Source organism: Lagopus muta, chromosome 8 (assembly GCF_023343835.1).
Source record: "Lagopus muta isolate bLagMut1 chromosome 8, bLagMut1 primary, whole genome shotgun sequence".
Classification (NCBI taxonomy): Eukaryota; Metazoa; Chordata; class Aves; order Galliformes; family Phasianidae; genus Lagopus; species Lagopus muta.
In genome coordinates, this window is record NC_064440.1 from 19,242,541 (window position 1) to 19,257,967 (window position 15,427).

Below are 15,427 nucleotides of genomic sequence, written 5' to 3' on the forward strand. Positions count from 1 at the left end.
GGGTAGGTTGTGTGTGAGATACCCTTGGGAGGTTAGGAAAACTTTGGCAGACATTTCCATTGTATTCTTGATTTCTGCAAAAAGCAGGTTGTGTCTGCTAAGACTCTGCTCTTGGAGATCTGGTGGTTTCTGAGAACAGAGACCAGAGAAGTGGCTCAGCTTCTTTCAAATGCTTCTGGCTCACTGCCTCTGGATGTCATGTTGGACATCCCACCACATCATTCCTGCAACATATGTTTCCTGCCAGTGGTATTTCTGTCCTTGTAGACTAAGGCACTCCTCAGAGGCTATTCAGCTTGTGGAAGAGCCCATAAATATCCTGCTAATGCCATGGAAGGAGGAGGGAGTGACTTTATGGCCAGAACGTGATTTTAGATTCAAGACATGTCCCTTTCTGCAGAGCAGGGGAGTGCTGGCTGCCAAAAGTGAATTCATCAGCATCAAAGGTGGATGAAAGGATGGAGAATGCTGACTTTTTTGCATCTTTATTTGGGGAGGAGGGAAAAACAAATGTTGACAACTGTTTCAGGCAGTTATCTTGAGTGAATGACGAAGCGTTTTGGTATGCAGGAAACAACTGCTTCCCATCTACAGTTTTTGGGCACTTGAAAGGAAACAAGGCAACTCCAAACTCTCTAAGCAGTGAAACAATTACAAAGGGTCGGTGTTTTCTTTCTAATAGTTTTAAAGAGTTTCTCTTGTACCGAAAGATACAGTCCTTTGGTTTACAAGGTCCCATACATTAGCTGCATGTTTAGGGCATCTCTAGTATGCAGGTTCCTGCAGCTGAACTGCTGTGTCTATGCAAACCCCTGCTGACCTCAGAGGTGGTGTGGGTAAACTTAGACAGGAAGCCTGCTGTCCTGTGCTTTGTAAGTCAGCAGGCCAGGTACTCTTTCTGGAACAGAAAATGGTCAGCCGATATTGGCTATAAAGCCATATTTGTTCAGTTGGTTTGGCAGACAGGTGCAAAAAAAGAGGTGTTTTAGTGTGTCTGGTACTACTCGATAACTCCCTTTTTGAGTTACGCGAATGCTTGAGCAGCAACCAAATTCACCCCATTAAATCCTCAGACTGCCTAACTCTGCACCTTGCTGTGGCTGTATGATCTAGTTGTTAAACCAATAGAAACTGTACGCCTAGATTGAGAGCTCCTATGCTGCCACTGGGGGCTGGGTGGGCAGCCAGATACAGCCTCCTGTTTGGGCTTTCAGAGCAGCCCAAGCAGAGGCATTGGGTTTCACTCGTGTATGCATTAATTAATGGCCAGCTGGTGTTGCGCAGCCCTGCGTGCCTTTCCCACCTGTCAGCACAGCAGCTGTGGGATCTCGATGGCAGCAGCGGGTTCCTTCCCGCTGCCCGGCTGCTGTAGCTGGGGGGTCAGGAGCAGCTGTTTCTGTATGAAGACTGCCCTTGCTCCTTACCCACAGGCAGGGCCCCCAGCAGTGGGAAGGTGGGAACTGAGAAACAGCCTGTCTTAATTGAGCTTGATTTCTTAGGCCTCCAGGCTGCTGGGTCTGGTCTGGTCTGAACTGCTCTCCTTTCCTATAGCCCCCGCTCCCACGATGACTTTGCTGGCTGTGAAGTTGCCCTCTGGACTGGTTCCTGTCCTCCTGCTCCTATCCTGTCCTCTGTGCCTTACAAGGTTTGCAGCGAACAGCTGCAGTGCTGGCAGACCTGGAGGTGCCCCCCTCACATCTCATGCCGGGGCAAGAGCAGAATATTGATATTTTGGTTTTCCTGTGTGCTATTCTGTTTGGAGGAAGAGGCACATACTGGGTGTCTGAATCAAAGGCATAGGCTGGGTGAGGCCAGCAACATGCTGTTGGTATGTGCTAACAGTGCCAAGGTGAGGGCGGAGAGGAAAATGTGAGTGCTACTTGGGGGCTTCTTTACCTGCAGCCATGCAGAGCGGTCCCTACTCAGCTCCCTAGGTCTGGCCTGTCTATGGCAAGTTCTTGAGTGGCTGCAGGAGGGTCCCTGGCCTGACTCCGTTGTCCCCAGAGGCATAGGCGAGGGTAAAAAACTGAGTGAAAGAAGGAAAAACAAGAGCTGGAGGTCCCCTTTTGTAAGGAGTGCTTCTGCAGGATGTGAAGGAGGCTTCTCATGAGAGACAGGGCATGGCTTGGTGTAAGTGAGGTGAAAACACCTGGCAGCCCTGCTGTTTTCTCAATTTGCTGTGAAAAAGAGTGGTGTGGGAACCTCCTACTGACTGAGAGTAGGAGTGATGGCTGTAAGCCCGCTCTGACTGGAGGAGCATGGGAAAGGAGTGGCTGCATGTTATCTTCTGCGTTCTCCAAAGTGCCAGTTAGTGCCACGATGTTGTTCTTTATCTGTCCCGCTTCAGTTTATTTCATGAGTTTTCTTAGCTATGCCTGAGGAGTGTTCCTTTTTCAAGCATATTTATGCACAGATCTGAGGCTGTCTGTGTGTTTTACATGGGCTGGTGGGGATTGGTGTATTTTGTTTACCTTGTCTTCAATTTTCAGAGTCTTAAATAAGTTTAAGGATAAACAGAACTGAGATCAACTACGGTGCATTAAAATTACTTTCTGGAGGGTGAAAAAAGATGTGTAACTTAAGCAATTTGTTGACCCAGCAAATATCTATGGATTTCTGAGAAACCCTTTGGTGGTGACCAAGAAATCTGGGACTGCTACTCTGATACTTCTAGGTCTAAAATGCAGAATGAAATAGAAACAAGTATTGCAAGCTTTTACAATATGTGCAAGGACAATTTTTAAAAGCCTTTTCATGCTGCTGTTTGAGATTGCTAGAAACAAAGTCCCTGTGTGCTGCCTTAAGAATGGCACAGTCCCACTTTGCTGGTGATGATCTTTGTTGGACACTTATAGCAAATTTTTTTGTCACTTTCAATGGGTTTGTGATCATGAGTATCTCCTTGCATGCTGAAGGCTGTGACAAATTCTGCTGAATAATTTCAGTTTACTTTTCTTTGATCTTCTAGCACAGAATAGATATGTTCTCAAATGGTACTGTAGCATAGCAACTTCTCATTCAAACTGGGAATTACAGGGAAAGTGGGTTGAAAATTGTGCCATAATGGGTTTCTTCTCTTGGTAAACTATAGAGCTCTCCTTTTCACATTGCGCTTCAGTTAAATCTTTAGGGGTGCTGTTCTCTTGGTTTCGTTTAGTGAGGTTTTTAAATTAGATCACTGAAATGCCATATCCTTCACAAGACTACTGCACATTCTCCACATATTTTCATTCAAAACTTGCCAATGTTCTCTAAGTCAGATGGGGGTGGGCTCATAATGATGAAACAAATCTTTCTTTCTGTTAATTCTTTTAATGGATCACATGATAGGGCTCAGAAATCAGACAAAATCATGAGGTTATTTCTGCAATGCATGTGAAATTCAAAGCTTATGAAAGTGCCTAATAGCTAACATAGTAGAATAGAAATATTGTAGAACTAAAGCCACATGTATCGTTCTGAAACTATGGTTTCAGTCTCATTCCTTTATATAAAATTGCCTAAGGTTATGTAGAAATTGAAAGCAATATTAGGCAGTAAATAAAGATGGTAAAACTTGCAAAGTATCTGCAACTACCACCTCAAAAGCTAAGTTACCAAAGCAGTGAGAAGTAAATCAGGGCAATATGCAGAAAAACACTTGTCCTTCCAGGAAGAGTAAGACTGTAGATACAAAACTGTCTGTGCATTTTAACATGCCCATAAGCAAAGCTCTAGTATGTCAAATACATCAGGAAAAAAGGCTATTGCTGCTTGTCTTGAAGCTTGTTCTTTTGAGTAAATTCTTTCTGTGGATCACGATGGGGCATGTTATCTGGGGGGAAGAAGAGTCTTTTTCAGTGTATTGTAGTCTCCTCTGCAGAGGTGGGAAGTTCCTAAGGTGCCACCAGCGTCACCAGGCATGTAAAACAGAAGCTTCTGCCTGCTGCAGCTCTTAGTTGAAGTGGACTTGGTTTAATGCATGTTATGGTGTGGTGCTGCAGAGAACGTGAATTGGCACTGCAGGAGTTAGGTGGAGACTGGCAGCAATTTCTTTTCTGGTGTCTAGGTCATCACCATGCTGAGGAAGGGTATTACATAGTATCTGGGATTATGGTTCACTGCTCTTGGTCTTTCTTCTAAGGTCTGGCTTCCCAGTGCAATCTTGCACTGGGCTGGAAAGACTTGAGCAGGCAAATGTCTGCTGCTTTTTGTCACAGAAATATACAAGTATAGATAGGAGTTGTTTCAGTATGTCTAAAATACTGTCATCTCTTAGCACTAGCCAAATTTTTATTATTGTTATTCCTAAATTAAGGGGGTCATGCTTGATCTCTACAAGCTAAAATCGGTTTGAATTCACATTTTTACTATATCAGTATGTTTGTGTTTTTAAGAAGTTGTTAGGGTTAAGCAACGGTATAAGATTAATGCTGCATGATGGATTCCAAGGAGAAAATATGCCTTTGGGAAGCAAACTAAAGGGACTAGAAGGCTTTGGTCAAAGGGTCAGTTTTTCCCTCTCAGTCCTGTGAGGGAAATCTTAATCTAACTTCAGATGCTTCTCTCTAAAGGTGAGGCACAACTGTATGTTTTCTTAGATTAGATTCCTGCTAAATTGCTTTTGTGCAATTGTGTAAATGTGCTTTTCTTCCCAACTATTCTCTCATTATTACAGCTAAATAACGTGGATGAGTAGAAAACAATAGTCAAGGAGTAAAGTTATATAACAAGAGTCATGTAAGTTCCTGCTTTATACAGGAGGAAGAGGAAGGGAAGGGAAAGAAGGGGAGAGAAATCTACCAGCTGGTTCAAAAACAGTGCTGTCACTGTTGGTTTAATTCTTTCCAAATTAACCTCCTTCTGATAAATACAAAGTAACCTTATATTCTGTCCTAGCTCATCCTGTGATTAGTAGATCAGCAGTTAGTAAGACAGTGTTGCCTAGATAACAATGGACTGAAATGCTAATGGCTAAATGCCTTTTTGTGGAATGAAATATTCGTCTAGTCTTAAACACAGCACAGGTGTAGAGCTCTACTTGTTCATATAGAGGTTAACAAGCCTGCATGAGAACCCTCTTTTGTGGTGACAGTGGTTGATCTATTGGAAGGTTAATGCTCAACCAGGAGCATCTGTAGCCATCTATGTAGTTCCTAAGTATGATAATAGGGAACTGCAGAGAATTTTATAGCTGTGAATGTGCATTCATATAAATAACACCTGAGGTTATGTGTCTCTAATGAAGGCATGTAGAGACAAGGGCAGCACTTAGGTGTTGGCTTGCTGTAGTTGTGCAGCTTTCTAAACATATAGGATTCATATATCTTTTTCTTAAAATATCTTACAGCTGCTTTTCTTGAGGTGCTTTATGAATAAGGAAGAAACAAGTGCACAGCAATAGTCCAAATGCTCATGAAATAGCAGATGAGAAGTCGGTAACAATAAAACTGAACAATAAAATAATATTGAGGATTCAAAAACTGGTGTTGCTTCACGGTGATGTCATTACTGGAAAATGAACAGGGGCCCAAGGAAATTAATGGGATAAAGGTTCCTGCTTTCAAAGAATTTTGATGGTGTCAGTCGAATTGTAAGAGCAAGGCAGTTGCCATCAGCACCCTGCTTCAAAAGAGAAGATGCATTTGGCATTATTTATACTAAGAAGGCATACAGCCTGGCTGGTAATCTGGGGCATGATGTTGCTGGTGAGAAGATATTAGCAACCTTCTGAAGGGCAGATGTGACTTCTGGGTTCATAATGTGTCTCTTCCTGAGGTCACAACTTGATAAGACTAAGGCTCAGGAAGGGATAGCAACTTGCAGCTCTTAGGCTCTGGCTTGGCAATTGTTTGTGTTCCAACAGTGCATAAGTGCATAATTATGAGTATGAAAGTGTGGATTCTTGTGTCTGTGTTCTTCCTGTTTGCCCAGAGCATTGTAAGTTTGTATAATATTAGCTGGATTTACTATTCTTGAGAGAATGGAAGGAGTGCATGTATGAAATTGCTGAGCTCCCTGAAGTGGAGTTTTAACTGTCACTTGTGTTATCATGGTACCAGAGGTATAAAAGTGCTCAAGTCTGGGAATGGTTTGAAATAGGTTGATCAGGTGAATTACAGAAATTAAGCTGGCTTCAAGGTCATAACAGGATAGGGTTAGCAATTAGATCAGTGTTGGGGAACACATGAAAAATACAGTGCTTGCTAAGGGCCATCGTACTGCTTGGAATCATTTCAAGCAGACAGTAAGCCTGTAGGTTCAAAGATGATCTTAGCCTTGTCATGATCTTAGCCTTGCTATGGTGAGCTTGTTGTCATGTCAGTATTCAGCAGCAGTCACAAAGGGAATTCGAAAATGAGGAATTGTGAATGGAATACCATACTAAATGATTACTGCTATAAACCTCTTCTATGCTGCATCTTGGAAAGTGTGTGGTGTTCTGATGGTTCTGTCTCAGAAAGAAATAGAGTGAAATAATTGAAGCACAGAAAACGCCACAAGTGTTTGGGGTCATACAGTGATCTCTATTTGAGAAACTGATTTGACAAGAACCGTTCTGTGTGAAAACCTGATTGAGAAGGCACGTGACAAAACTTTTAAAATCATGAATAAGACCACTAGGGAATATTCATTCACTTGTGATCTTATAATATACTGGGCAGTATGTTATAAGGGAGAAGGAGAGATAATGAGAGGATGGTGCAACAAAGGTTGTAAAATAAATAAAATAAAAAATCTCTCTTCTTCTCTCCTCACTGCTCCCTCTTTCTCCTCTCTCCACCTCTCTCTCTCTCTCTCTCTCAAATTTATTGTGGAGGATGTGTGTGGGCATGTATTCCAGTCTTGATCTACTAATCACAGGGAAAATCATACTGCACCTTTGCTGAGACTTGTCTCGCAAGATACTAAAAGCTGCTGTTGACTAACTAATAATAATGAGAAGAACAAAAGCAGATTTGGCTAGTTGATAACCTCAAGCTAAGCAGGGCAAAAACACTCTTAGTGCTGAGAATGGAAAGTCTGATGTTTTATGACGCCAGAATAACAGAGGCTTGATAGCAAAATGTCATGGAAAACATTTATTTTACTATTTCTATTAAAAACTATTAAGAAGAACTGAAATCTCTTTTGAAAGTGTCTTATGGCTGTTCTACAGTGGTGTCTTACTAGAGGTGTTTATTCCTGTTGAATATATTCCCTCTGTTTGTGTCCTGCTGATATACCTCTTAGCTTATGTTGATCTGACAGAATAATGTTTTCAGTCTTCAAGAGTTTCTGCTCCATTACCTCACTGTTGTTACAGCATTATAATATTATTGCAAACAGCTCTCCAGCAGCAATCCCATAACACCATTGGCATAGCCCAGTCTGGCTGCATTTTGGAGCTCAGGAGCTATGAGTCACAATGTTTAGACTTCTGGCTTTTGCAGTGTTTGAAAATATGTCTCTTGCAAGTGCTCCGCTGCAAGCACTTCAGTGTGGGTCTATGGGATACTCAGGTGTACACAGTGTGCAGGAATTGAGATGTTCCAGAAAGGATGAGGAAGCTTTGGATATAGTAATAGGTCAGGAAAAAGGGCAGAGGCTGTGGCAGCTGTCTTGCTCTCATGCTGTCGGGGCACACCAGCAACCTGCAGTTGCCTGTATGTTCCTGTGCTCCTTGTGCAAAAGCACCTTTGGCCAGTGGAATAGTGATTTCAGTGCTTTGTGTGATGTTATCCACAAAAGATGAAAGAGTTCAAATACTTTATAAATCAAGTGTATGTTAAGATAACTCTCCCAGTGGACTGTGGCATGCCACTTTTTCTGCTTTGTACTTCAAATAGCAATAGGCTACATGGAGACAGCGAGCAGGACCTGGTAGTTAAAGGTAGCAGGTCACTTGAAGATCATTTGTGTGCAACAGTAATTACAAAATGGAACGCATGTGCTGAAACATGAATACACAGCATTCCATATCATAAATAAAAAGATACCACTGAAATTGAAGTAAAGCACGAATGTCTTCTCTTAAAATGGAAATGAAATAGGAAATGAAATGCACCTTCTACTCATGGAGGAGTTGCAGAACTGCTGCTAAGCAATGAGGCAACCTCATAAGGAAGGAAGACCATGTAGTGTAGTGGCACTAATTCAAATGTATGTCAGCTTTTCACATCTACAGTAGGGTATTTTTATCTTCATATTTCACAATGTTTTGGCTTCCGTGTACAGCCAATATACCTACACATCTGCATTTCTTAACTGACTTAAATATTAATTTCTGTTCTTATCCATACCTGGTTCTGCGTGCAGATGACTGGTTATACAGGCCTGTGAGCTGACCATCTCCAGCAATAGCTTCTTTTCTGACATCAAGCAAATTGTTGAATGATACAAACTTTTCCACCTATGGTTGGTACCCTGGTTCTTTCCTCCCAGAGCAGCTGTCACGTTGGCATCCTGAGGCTGAAAAATAGACTTGGCGCACAGCCTTGGGAACACAGGATCCGAGGGCTTGCAGTCAGTGCTGACAGGCACAGGCTTGCTTGTACCACAGCCTGATCCCACTGCATGGTGATTGCCCTGCCATGTGCAGCTGGTCAGCAAGTACTTGTAGCGTATGCTGATTGCTATTTATTGTCTGCAGGACGTGCATCTGCACTTGTTTTTTCTAGCAGCTGCACACCTGGTGGATCTGGTGGTTGTAGTTACCCAAATACAGACAGATCAGTTACTACTTCCAACAGTGGTCAGTCAGCTGCAGGGCTGACAGTGAAGGGCCTGAAAACTGCAGTTTGCAGTGGAACAGAGCAAACTGCTGGGCCCTTCAAATATAATGTGAAAACAAAGTGGTGTTGAAAAAAAAATCCTTCTGTTCCAAACTCATTGATAAGTACAGCAATGACCCATAAGGCACTGCAAGGCTTCCTGAAGATGAGGAGATGGAATATCTTGAGGGGGCATTATAGTGGTTGCTTACAATATAATGTTGGGTAATGCCAGTCGAGTGTGCATATCTTCTGGTGCCTCAGCTCAGGTACCAGATAGCTGTGCAAAATAGAAATTGTTGGTTTTCAGATTTATTCCAACATGAGGCAGGGGAAGGAGAATCCAGAAATGGGGTCTGGTTTGGGGTTCTGCTGCAGCTTTCCTCTCTGATACTGCATCACTCTCTTGTCATTAAGTAGATTGTAAAATGGAGATTATAATACTGCTATACCTCATGATGGTGGATTGAAAGTGCTTTGAGATGGTCCTTTTTTGTTCAGCACAAAAAGCATGTAATTACTGCTGAATAATTGCATTTTACTTGGTTAATGTGAAGAACAAATCCACAGTAAAATGGGTCAGTGTATATCTATTTGCAGCCAAGTGTCAAATAATCATGCCTTGATCTAACTGCCAGTTAGGTTGCAGAATTACCTAAAAGTGGACCATGACTTTGGAGATGCTGTTAGATTTTAGAAAGAGTTTGGCAATAGCAACTGATGCATGTACTTAACTGAATGTGGCCAGAAATTCAAAGAAATCAATATGATTTTATGCTGAAAAATGTATGCTTTTGTGGTATGTACCAAAATCTCACACCCACAAATAAAGCTATCTGTGTTATGTGAGAAGTCCCAGGAACAGCCCTAGTGAAAATGGGGAGAACCTCCCTGTGTAGCATCTTCCCTTCCTCAGCCGTTTGTGAGCACTCATGCATGGAATGAGCTATGCTGCATTTCTATGCTTTGTTTTCTTTGAGACTGCTGCTGTTAGAAGCGTGTAAACAAACAGGCAGAGAACTCCCACTGCCCTGCACAGGGACAGTTAATTGCAGGGTAGGAAAATGTGTAGTTACTACACATTCACATCTTAGAGTGGTTCCTCTTACCATATAAACCTGGGTTTGTTTAAGTGAGATTGCCATTGGAAATTTCAAAAACTGATTTTTAGAACTTGAAAATTTCATGTGGAAAAATTAGTCTGGAGATATTGACCAAGAAAATGATGGTCTGAAAACAAGCATCACAGCAGTTACTGTATAGGAATTTGGAATTGTGTTTGTGCCATAATTTAGAAGAATAGGGAGAAAAAATAGTGAGAAAATGAAGTATGCAAAGGTTTACTGACCACCATGCGTTTGAAACCTTTTCAATATGACAAACTTTTGCACTGACATACTTAATGACCTGCCCTTCCTCCTTGGCCCCGATTTTAGTTGTTTGCAGCAAACAAACAATTCACCCGACACTAGTGAAACCAACACAGCAACTCCCATCAGACCCTTCACAAAACTGATTAGACTTGCAATTTGCTCAGCCTGCCTGGTCATGGCTGTGTCATACACTCAGTTCTTTCTCTGAATAAGTTGAGAATTACTGAGGAACTTTTTTTTTTTTTTTTTTTTTGGATGAGTACATCTGTAGTGCTTATTCAAACATGAAGTTGGTCCTGATTAACTCCATGTGAGCACTCATTTTCGAATAAAACTACTTTTTTCTTGAGCTTAACAGCTTCTGTTTAATTATTAAACAGTGATGTTAGTTGGACATTGCTGTGTATGCTGACAATTCTCAGTTCTTTCTTTGGATGCATGCATTTAGTAGTTGGATAAAGAACTGGCATTTTAAAAAAACTCTTGGCAACAGATTTCCTTGATTATTTTTTTTCCTAATTTCTTAATTTGTTGGACTAAATGAGGAAGAATGTGAAAGTATCTGATAGTTTTTGCATGTAATAAAAAATACACGGCAGGTAGATTGGCACTTAGGTTAAAGAATCCTTTGTTTCTGTTTAATAATGTGAAGCTCTGGAAGCAGAAGGGCGCTTTGCTCAGCAGGAAGCTCAGGAGAACTACAGCATGTTCTGGGCTCACACAAGTGCTTCTCGCACCCAAGTAAAGCAGGGAGACAGAACAGCTTGATTGTCATTCAGTCAGTAGCCCAAATCCTGACGAGATTCACAGACTTCATTTTTGGGCTTTCTCTTCAGCCTTTGCGTGATTTAAATTCGTATTAGTGAGGGTGTTACAAGTGAGACTTAAGATAATCAAAGATGGAATTTGTTATGTATTGATTTAGAAGACTAAGATTAATACAAACTAGAAACTGTTCAGAGAAGTATTTTACAGTGGTGATCCAAAGAAAGTAAAAACACAAAACAAAAACAAAGACCACATAAGAAAGTATTACAAGATGATGGTGCTTAGCTCTAGCGTGTCCAGTTTGTTCTTCAGAATGTTAATCTAAAGACGAAAGTGAATGTATTTGTTAGATTTTATTTAAAATGAAGTGAGATTACTTTTTAGTAAGGAAAGTAGAGGCTGCTGGCTCCTGCCTTGACCAGAGAAGCAGCCTTTGCTGGCTTTGCCTCCAGGGCTCTGGAAGCTGCGTTGGGACATGTCTGGAACAGCTCCTGCTGAATCAGTGGTGGGCAGTTGGCTTGGCATGTGAATAAGGTGGCTGTATAACCACAACTGCAGAACTGTTAGAGCTGGTGAATATAAAAAAAACCTCCAATTTTTGTTAGGGAGCAAAGATTTCTTATTAACCCTAACTGATGTGATTGAGCATTTTACAAACTTATTATTTTCCATGGTTCTTATCGATCACGGAAACCTGTGTGTGAACTGCCTGTGCCTGGCCCCCCAGGTGGCTGCCTTCTCAGCTGGGTCTAATCCAGAACCATGGATGGCAGCAGGTGTATATAAGTGTGGTCTGCAGCCAGGAGCTGCTTCCACCAGTTTGTGGCCGGGGGTCCCAGCACCGCTGCATTAGTACAGCAGGAGAGGTAGAGATGTGGAGCAGATTCCTGGGACAATTCCTGGTCTGGTGTTTTGCAGACATCGCACAGGACTGGGCCCTGTGCGCGCAGCCCATTGCAGCTCTTGGAGGTAAGTGCTGCCAAGGCTGTGGGGAGCTGTGCTATGGGGGATGGCTGTGAGCTCTTTAGTCAGTCTGTGTGAGCTAGAAGAACAAATGCTTTGTCCGAAGTAGTGGACAATTTTTTTTTTTTTTTGGTTGTTTTCTTGATGGAGTTAAAACATGTCCCATGAGGACAACTTTCTTCTCTAGTTCCTGGGAACAGTTTCCAGGAAGGTCCTATGAATTCTGTGTTTCTAAATCTTCCCCTTTCCTCCTCAAAGGGGTCTATGCTCTGTATAAAAAGGTCTAAGCTTAGGCTACCTTACAGTGCTAGGTAAGATACCCCCAGTATGTGACCAGCAAGTTAGAATACAGGAATATGTCACAATGACTGTGAATTTGTGTCTCACTTACCAGTAATTTTGAAGAAACATCTTTAATTCCTTCCCTAGCAATCCAAACGATGGTGTCCAGGTGACACGTGTCACCAGCATTCTCCGATCTCTGCCTAGTTACTTGCTGAAGGTTCCTCCTGGAATGCTTACAGAGATGTTTACACTCCAAACAGCCTGGGCTGGTCATTCTGAAACTGCCGAAGGAATGCACCTGACAGCTGGGGTGGGTGAAAAACTATTCTCTTCTAAAAAGCTTGAAGATCTGCTGTGTAACATGGGTTGCAGTGTCAGCCAAACTTCTGAATCTGGACAGAATTTTTTTCTTTCAGCTAAAATGTATTGGTATATTGCCTGTAAGTATAATGTTAAAAGCATGACAGTAAATGCTGAAAGTCTGACTTAATGACTCTAAGTGTGAAATATATCTAATTCTAAACAATTTATCTGCAGAGGCAAAGTTCTTACTTTTGCAAACGTATGCAGTGGCAGAATTGTCAGTTTCAGGCTCTGAATAGAAAAAAATAAGTTGTAAAAACTAACATCTTAATCAGGAACTGAAGTTACCTGATATTTTTTTTTTTTTAAGAGCTTTTTAAGAATCTTTCTGAAAAGGTGGTAAAAGAGATTGAGACAATCTTCAATTAGTTACAAATGATTTTCAAGACCGATTCTTATGATTCATAACAAGGAGTGTGTCAATGTAACTACTCAAACTCTGGTTTCTTGACTGCTGTAACTTTTCGTTTCTATTACATTGAGCAGTTTATCTCCTGCACTGCTGTTTGCTCATTCTATAACCTCTTTGACGCAGACCTGTAGTGGCTGTGAGGATACACTAGTGTGAATAACCCAGCAGCTTGGCTGCGTAAACATTCAACTGCTTGCTGTAGATGTTGAGATGTGTCCTTTCAGTAACAATGTGGAGGACGGAGTGGTTCTGCGCTGTGTGGACTGTGTTCAGCAGGAGCCATCCAGAAGGTTGGTGCAGGCTAATAGCTCTTACAGTTAGTTTCAGCTTTGGAACTGAAAGAACTTTGTAGTGTGAAAGGTGTAAGTGTTTAATGATGAAACGTGAAGGGGTTGTTTGCCTATCTTGGCTTTTCGGGACCATCCAATGTGCTGCGTTAAGGCTGCACAGCTGAGCACCACAAGTTCTATGTTCTGCTGTGCATGGTAAGTTTTGCTAATATAAATGATAGAAGTTTAGAAATGCAAAGCATTGTTCCTTGCCCTCCCCCTAGGGAAAGCCTAAAACATCTTGCCAAGCTGTAGCTTTTCCATCTCACCTCTTCTATTTTCCAGATTTTTATTTATTTCTTTTTAATCCTTTGTAATTAATTGTGCAGTTGTATGCAGGAGGAAATTATTGCTGGCACAAAGGCTTGCTCAATACATGGACACAGCAGGTGAACGCTTCTGACTGAGTACCAGCATGCCAGTAATAGGCAGCCAGCTTGAACTAGGCTATGGCAAAGTATTTGTGATTAAAAAGAAACTCTGCTTTGATCTGGCCACCACCTTTCTTAGAGCTGCCAAGTTATGCATAGCAGAGGAGCTGCTTAACTCACTGCTGTAGCTAGTGCTGGTGCCCCCTTACCTGTAGGTGGTGCAGAAGAGGAATTGCTGAGGTATGTGAGAGTTATTGATAACCCACAGTGTGTGGGGTTTTTGGAGGAAGAGTGAAAGAAGGAAATGGGCTTTTTTTGTTTCAGACTTTCATTACCCTTTCCTCACATGTAACATGTTATAATAGTACAAAATGACAAGAGACCATCCAAACTGTTTGTGCAGTCCGTTCTTGTTCCTGCCGTGGTTGTTTGAGACAGTCTTTAGTGTAACCATGTGCTGCCTCTGGAGAGTAGAACTGTTTTCCCTCAGCGAAGTCTGTAGGTAACGAAGCAGAGCAACGTGCCCAGGCAGTGCTGGTGGGGGAGAGCGAGCTCCTGCCAGAATTGTTCACGTGGTGTGTGGTGGTGCATGGGATGGCAGCGCTTTGTGACTACTAACAGCACGAGTATTACTGAATGAGTAACTATAGCTACTGCACAAGTGTCAAGAGGATACACACTTAAGTGGTCCTGAAGGGCATGCTGCTCAGATCTCGGTACAGACATCAACAGCATTTAAAAAGACTTGTTTTCAGATCTTTTGCTAATGTCTGTGAAATGCATGGATTGCAGTAAGCCTGCTTTGTAGTAATTAGTCAGAGACCTTCTTTCTGTGTGCCTGCAGCTAAACCTGGAGCAGTGCTTCTGCCACAGCTGTGTCTGCACAGCGATGGGACGTGGGATTAAGGCTGTGAGTGAAGCACCAGGAGCCTGCAGGGACGGTTCCTGTTAGCAGTAACAGCATGTTTTGTTTGCATGTTAGATGCACATTTCTGGTGTGTTTTCTGCTCTTTTGATCAAGTTTATTTTGGTCCTGAGCCAAAGACTTGTCTATACACGGAGTTACACTACAGTAATTACTCTGCAGAAAGTAGATGGATTAACTCCGAGGGAGCACAGCATTGTTCCAGCAGAAATTATTTGGAATACCAACGTGTGAAAGCACAATTGCTCTTTTATTCTTTTTGCTTTATCCCTCTTTTCTGGAACCTTTTGTGTGAAGAGAAGCTCTTCTGTTCCTGTCTCAGATACCGCTGGAAAACGAGCGTTGTGCTGCTGTTGGCATTTATCAGGTGTTAAAAGTCCTTTGATGGCTCCCCTAAGGCACGGCCCTGAGCCGCGCCTGGGTTACAGACCGACTCCTGTGTGCAGGGCTGTGCTAAGGTATGCTCACAGCTCCACTTTCCAGTTAGGGCTGAGAGCAGGAGGGAAAATATTGTTTTCAAACGAAGTGTACGGATAAGAAATCTGGTTTAATGATAAGAAATGCTGTGAAGGAACGAGTGCGCTGTCTGAAGAATCTCCAAGGAGCGCGGTACGTGACAGGGGAGCGCACGAGCGCGGCGCGTTCCGGCAAGGTGCGACGCATGCGGCTGCCGTGGGGGCACGGCGCCGAGCCTTCCCCGGACCGCCGCCGCTCCTGCACCGTGCTCGGGTTCCGCGGCTGCCCGCCCGCCAGCAGGCTCTTCTGCGTTCAAAGCGCGGGGCCGGGGCGCGGCGAGCCGTGCTTCCTGCAGGGCGGCGCCCCGCACCCGACCGACATTTTGCGCCGCCCCCGCTGCAGCGGAGCGAGGCGCGAGCGCCGCTCGGGGGGCCGGGCCGCCCGCGGGGA

At 42.9% G+C, this 15,427-nt stretch overlaps 1 protein-coding gene across 1 annotated transcript in view; it reads left to right on the forward strand.

Annotated features, from left to right (window-relative positions):
- ITGA6 (integrin subunit alpha 6) overlaps positions 1-15,427 on the forward strand; it is a 91,513-nt gene that overhangs the window by 36,293 nt on the left and 39,793 nt on the right. The gene's annotated exons all lie outside the window — the stretch shown is intronic.